The sequence below is a fragment of the Camellia sinensis genome, chromosome 14, assembly GCF_055761805.1.
Source record: "Camellia sinensis isolate YWXY chromosome 14, ASM5576180v1, whole genome shotgun sequence".
Classification (NCBI taxonomy): domain Eukaryota; kingdom Viridiplantae; phylum Streptophyta; class Magnoliopsida; order Ericales; family Theaceae; genus Camellia; species Camellia sinensis.
The window spans coordinates 116,374,503-116,381,461 of record NC_138974.1 but is presented as its reverse complement, the minus strand read 5'-3'; the positions used below and the strand labels follow the sequence as shown (position 1 = coordinate 116,381,461).

General features: G+C 33.6%; 1 long non-coding RNA gene across 1 annotated transcript; it reads right to left on the bottom strand.

Annotated features, from left to right (window-relative positions):
* Positions 1-299: 299 nt before the first annotated feature.
* Positions 300-3,455, bottom strand: LOC114270735 (uncharacterized). Its single transcript, XR_003632024.2, has 2 exons — positions 3,302-3,455; positions 300-533 (listed from the first exon to the last, which is right to left on the bottom strand). It is a non-coding gene; the product is annotated as an uncharacterized LOC114270735 (long non-coding RNA).
* Between the last annotated feature and the right edge of the window lie 3,504 nt (positions 3,456-6,959).

Below are 6,959 nucleotides of genomic sequence, written 5' to 3'. Positions count from 1 at the left end.
AATTTCCTGTCATGACTAGATCAACGAAAAAAATACTCAAACATACTCTCTTTCTTCCCCTAGACATATCATACATTTGTCTATCTCACATTGTCATTCTCGGGATCCTCTGTCTCCGAATACTTTTTGTTCATCTCTCACTTATCAAAACATATCTCGAGATTTTCATATTACCAATGATTGATAAAAAATTGAGATGGAAGAATTTGGAGACCTAAAATTCTTGATCACATTTGTAACGCCTTCAAAATAATACACTAATTACAACCCCAAAACATGTGTTAATAATAGCATAAATCAGAGTAAATAGTCCTTTCATTACATGAAATTAATAATAAAAAAGAGTTTAGCATGGCTAAATGCCCTTTGAGTTTACATCTTTCCAAGTCTTGGTTTGGTTACAACAAAAGGAACCTAACTCATACACATTTAGCCCTAGGCTATACAAAATAAAACAAAACAAAAATAAGAAGCTCTTGCTCTCCAAAGATCCCTCCAATGCTAATGCTTTGGCGGAGGCATGCCATCATTATCTGAAAATGATTTTTCCCAAATAGGGTGAGCCACGGCCCAATAGGAATAATCTAACACAATATATAAGATTTAACAAAAATATGAGCACATATGCATGTACAATGCCTAGGGTGAAATATTCATGCCTTTATATTGCCATTGAGTACCAATTCCATGTTCCATTATATTTTTCCTTCAATTCATTTCAAAACATATGAATCAATTTCATTATTCCTCCATAACCCAAATGAGACTACAACTCAGTAGTTCAATAATTTCACAACCAACACATAAACACTTCCAAATGCCATTTTACAGATATTTCGTTCGCGGGATCGACACCCACGTATAAATTTCAAATTTTCCATTTTACGGATATTTCGTCCGTGAGATTGGCACCCATGTATAATTTAAGAACTTTCATCAAGAACACTCTGGCCAACTTAATTATAATGGAGTCCATCCCCTTTCTCCTCCCAAATAATGGAGCACACCCCCTTTCCGCTTCCAAATAATCATACATATACAATGTATTCACAACATAATCATATTCAATGATAATCATCCATGGACTAGTTTTAATTCACCCAATCCACATGCAATTTCTACAACAAGCAAAGCTATCCTCCACCGATAGCCCAATATAGATATTTCTAAACAAATATACAATCTCAAGACAGATAAATTATCCGAAATTCCCAAAGATGTGAAGTATTACATACTTGATTCCACCGTCTATTCCAATACTCACTCAATTTCATGATTTCAATACCAATTCCAATTATTTATACAAAATAATCGTGATAATCATTCTAGGGCAAAATCCCCATTTTTCAAGATATCAAATCCAAGTACCAAAATCAGCTATTTTGACACCACATGACTTCATTCTCAACCCCATGCTCATTTATTTCACTTTTATCAAAAACCTCTCTTTTACATTTCATCCAAACCCTAGGTTTGTCTACATTACCTCCAAATCCCACCATTGTTACACAATAGACAAATAACTAAGTTAAAAACCATATTAAAGTGTAGAGAGTCTCTACCTCAAAGAGAAAAGATGAGACAAGCAAGGATGGAACTCCAAAAATGTTGAAATCCAACTTTAATCGGGTCAAATGGATGATCTTGAGAAGTTCTATCTTTTTACCAAAGGGAGTAAGGTGGAGAAATTAATAGATCTAGGTCAAAATATATATATAGAGAGAGTATTTTAGAGAGAGAGGCTCTCAACTTTAGGGTTTTGGATGAAAAGATATGAAAAAGTGATGTAAAAAGTCACTTTACGATCTGATATACACGCAGTCCGCTCGAGTGGAAGAGTTGACGCTCGAGCGTCAGACACAACATTTTGTTCCGCTCGAGCACAAAATTGGCCCGCTCGAGCGTAGAAAACACACATCCAGAACTTCTGCAGACAACAGACAAACCACTCGAGCGTAAGGAAGGCCGCTCGAGTGCCAACCCGCTCGAGCGTAGGAAACGCCGCTCGAGCGTGAAAAACACTTCTACAGTACTTTTGCAGACGCGCAAAGTACTGAAAGTTTGCAACTCCCGCTCGAGCGCAAGAAGTCCCGCTCGAGCGGAAGACCAAAATTCTGGGCAACACCAAAATTTGAAAACTAAGCAACCAACTTGTTCCAAATGCATGACCACAACCCGATAAGCAAAATAAAGGGAAGACAGGGGAAACAAGATATAAATAACTATTCGAAACCATACAAACCTGAGCCCAGAATACAACGGGTGACAAGTCAAATATAACATTTCTCTATATTGCAAATTCCAGAAATCATGTTACGTATGACTAAAATTCGACTAAATGGAAAGTACAACTGAACTAACAAATCTAACTCTTCATAAGGTCTAGACCCAAAAAAAAACCTCTTAATAAGGTCATTAGAAGTCTTAATTAATCAAAGAAATGCTTACATTGTGCATGCAATAAAAAAACAGAAAAGCTTAAAAAATTGGGAAATATGAATTTGTGCCAGCATGGAAACAACATCAGTACACAAAGATGACCTATTCTATCTTTGTCAAATTGGAAGAAATTATTTGAAAAGCATGTGATCACTCAAACTGAAACAACCCTATGTAAATTTGGGCGAAGGTGTGGGTTAAAGTGAATATGACACTTGATTCAGACTTTGTTATCGCTATTATTGCATTGATAAAAGTGACAGTATCGGTGCAATATATATATATGTATATATATCAAAGTTAACTAGAATAGTTAATTTTGGTCCATTTTTTAATAGGCTAATCTTCTTTTTGTTTTCCCCCCATATAGATTTGTGTATAAAACTCAATATGAGGTCTTATTTATAGCATCTAGGTTTTAAAAAATTTAGAGGCCTTTAAAAAATTGGGGCCTAAAGCAAGGGTTTTATTGGCTTTATATTTAAGCTGGCCCTGCCATCAGGAGTTGTTTGCATATTTTCTGAAATGGCTGGGCTGTAACAATATAATATGTATATGTCTCTCCAATCATATGATCTAAATTTAGCATCTTTATTTAATTTGCTTTGAAAGCATTTTTATCTCTCTCTGCTCTATAATTGTTTCTAAAAAATAGTGTGCAAGGAATTTAAAATTCCCTACCACCTTTTAGTCTCCAGATGTTCATTCCATAAAACAAGGAAGTATCCATTGTATCCATAAAAATATTTCAAAAATATATTCTACATTCATTTTCCGAGGTTTCCACACATAAAAAAGGTTTTTAGGGAGCAGACTTTAACAGATAAAAATGCTTTCAAAGCAAATAAAGTACACGTCTTACCCCCGTTTCTGCAGAGGCTATTTACGTGACTCGAACCCACATCACCAAGGATGCTAACACCTGACTGGCGGAGCAGCCATAGGTTACCACGCATATGTGTCAAAATTCTCATTAAAACTGCATTCATTTTCTGGCATGCTGTTTCTTCATGACCCTGCATTTTCCATCTGTTGATCAGAACTTGCAGCAAACATTTTCAGACAGACAGACATTATATCCAGTAGGCCTACTTCAACCATCTAGCAAAAGTGATTAATAAGAGTGCTGCAAAACACATTGTCATATAAGCTTTTCGTACTGATTTGAGCGGTACGTCTTACTAGCCCAAATGTACTACCTTATATGTATCATTTATCATTAATATTTACCTTAACCTAAAAAATTGAACAAGGAGGTCAAAAATAGTTTATAGTCAATTATCTGAATAAACTGGAAGAGAATCAAAAAAGTATTTCAAGTAGAAAAATTAGGGTTGAGCAAGGAATCCGTAAAATCTATAAATCGAACTGATTTAATCTAATCCGATAGGTTTTGTTTGGTTTTTTGAATCCGTGGTTCGCTTCTAGATTGGAAACTTGAGAAACTGTTCCTCCTGAATCGGTTCTGGATTTCAGTTCACGGTTTCGGATTAGAACCGATCTAAACCGTATGTAACTTAGACCATATACATACCATACACCCCCGATGCATACTATCCTACCCTCTTGTTTAATGAGAGTTTTATGCTTGCTACATGTTGAACAATATGTTTATTTACTAGATATAATGTTTGCTTAAATTAATGGTAGAACAATATGCATGTTTATGTTCTGAAAAATCATGTCTAAATTAATGTTGTAATGAAAATGTTACATGATTTTTCTTTGTGAATAGATTATGTGAAACCGTGATTCCAAATCAAGCCAAACCATGTTTAAATGGTTTGATTCGGATTGGTTCTGTGATTTAAATGGATTGATTTGTTTCCAATTTTTATGAAACCGTAGACAACGGATTGGTTCTGGTTTTAATCCAAACTGAACCAATATGGACCACGCTCACCCCTGGGAAAAATTACTTCAGCACTCAGTTTGGAAGCTTGCTGAAATTATTTGACTATAGTCAGAATTGGGGTTCCATTGATCCTCTCTGAAATATTTGACTGACATTTCAATTTTTGCGGACTGACTCCTCGGAAATGCTGTTGTTGTTTGAACAAGTCCAAACAATCTCAACAAATATACATACATATTTTTTGTTGGAGTTTCAGAATTGATTCTAAAATAGATGTCTTTATTGACATGAAAGAGCATCGATCACAATTTTAGATGTGTCACTTGGTAGATATACTGTCTTACAATTGCTCTATTTTGTAACTCAACATGAGTACAAGAAAACATGCTGATTTATTATTTTCACTCCTTTTTGCTGGTAGAAATTGATCTTATAGTCCATAGTTTCGTTAAAAAAAAAAAAAAAAAAAAAATTGTTAGTATATTATGGATCCATCTTTGTTTGTTCGTATATTATCTATCAAATGTCAGCATCATGCACCCATAACACCTCACTGTCTTATAAGGTAGAATGGTATGAACAAATCAAAGTCATTGGATTTGTTGGCTATCCATTGATTTCTTCTCTCTTTACCCCTTTGCATATGTTCCTACTCTCTTTGTATGCAACAAATTAGGTTAGTTGGGTTGGGTGGATTGTCCAATCAGCCTCACATTGATGTGATATACGTATACTCATTTACCTCAGAGACTATATGTAACAATTATCAGTATTATTTCCCTTAACCTGAAAAAGGTGAGCAACAAGGTTAAGAATACTTACTGTGGACTATGAATCATCACTGGCTGCATAGTGTCCTTGATGTAGGATGACCGGACAGGAAACAATAATAATAATAAAGAAAAGAGCAAACCAAAAGAATAAACTAAACGCCATTCTCAAAATTAAAATTTATCGATTCAATTCATATATCAAAGTTGAAAAAACCTCCTACATAATGGCCTATTTATAGGCACCCAAAAACCCTAATTAAGAGTTTCCAAAATAAAAAATTCTTAATTAAGTATGAAATAAAATAAAAACTTCCTAATTACGTACTAAAGAAAATAATAAAGCCTATTAAATTTTAAATAAAAAAAAACAATAAAAGACTTCATCCAATTCATTTTCTATCTGCATCAATCATCTAATGATGTTGCATGTTTTAGGGTAACTTACAACACTTAAATCTTATACATATCCTAGCCTCTTTACAATAGCACCTCAAATTTGAAAGATGCATAAAGCAAATTTTCTGACAATTTGTAGATATAAACATGTATAGTCAACTAAATAGTTCAACAAGTTCTATGGAAACAAAATAACACTTATGCACGTATGTTATTAAGTTGAACTGTAACATCATCAACCATTATACTGTGTGTGCGCTATAATTACAGCAGTGATTTCAGAATATATACCAGACAGAACCAGAATTTAAGCACCATAATCACCCTGGAGTAGCATTCATTAAAAGAACATGGTTTCAGAGAAAAGAAAGAGCATGGAATTTTATAGCCAATTATTTGAATAAGAAAGAGGAGAATCTAAGTCTTTCGGGTAGAAAAATTACTTGAGCACCCACTTTGGAAGCTTCTTGAAACTTCTTATGCCTCCCACGGCCTCAGGGAATCCTGCAAGCATTTAAACTTATGCTCAGATGATTCTAAAGCTGATGCTATAGCCAAATAACTTCTTCCATTGATCTTCTAGAAAATAAAAATCCCAAGGAGAAAGAAAAATACTTGTCAGAAAAAAAGAGGGCAAATACTTGTCAGTACAAATAAATTAAATAAATAATTAAATAAAGAGGGCAGAAGATCACAGCTGGTCAAATCTAACAAATAAGTAGTTAGTACAACCATACATCACCAGACATTAGCTGATACAACAGAAAACGAAAAAAGGTTGCTGATACAATCATCAAGCTGAGCAAACAAATAATTCTGCAAAGCAAACAAATAATTCTGCAAAGAAACTCAAGTATTAGTTGTTATTTATTTATTTTCATAGGCATCACTGCTCTGAGTTGCATAAATGGTTTTTGGCCTTTATTTACTCTTATCTCAATCATTAATTCCGAGAAGAGTCTAAATTCATACTTTTCTACTAAAAGAACTAAAAACACTACTCCTTGATACAAATAATAGACATGACAACGAAGGCAACTGCAATGCATATTCTTAATTCAAATATACATATAAAAAAATGTTACAAAAACAAAAGTACTAATATTTAGTCAATCTAATATAGAAATCCATTGTATTTCATCGCTTTAACATGTAACAAAATAAATTTGAAGAGCTATCTAAAAATAAAGCAAAACTCGAAAAGAAACAAATTAAATAATGTACAGATTGAAACTAATGATTAGCAATGCTTTGGAATTGGAGAACTGTTGTGACAATATTTTGAAAATTCGTACAAGAAATTTGGATCAATATACAGACGAAAAAAACCTTTAAGATTACATTTGAATGGGGAGGATCCATCTACATCATCACATAAGAAAGCACACTACATTCTGAACTCGTTCAGAGCAGAGCCAGTGAAAATATTTGTAAAAACCATGAATATTTATATTGATTTGTGAATTTCTTAAACATGAAAAAGAGAGAGTAGGTAC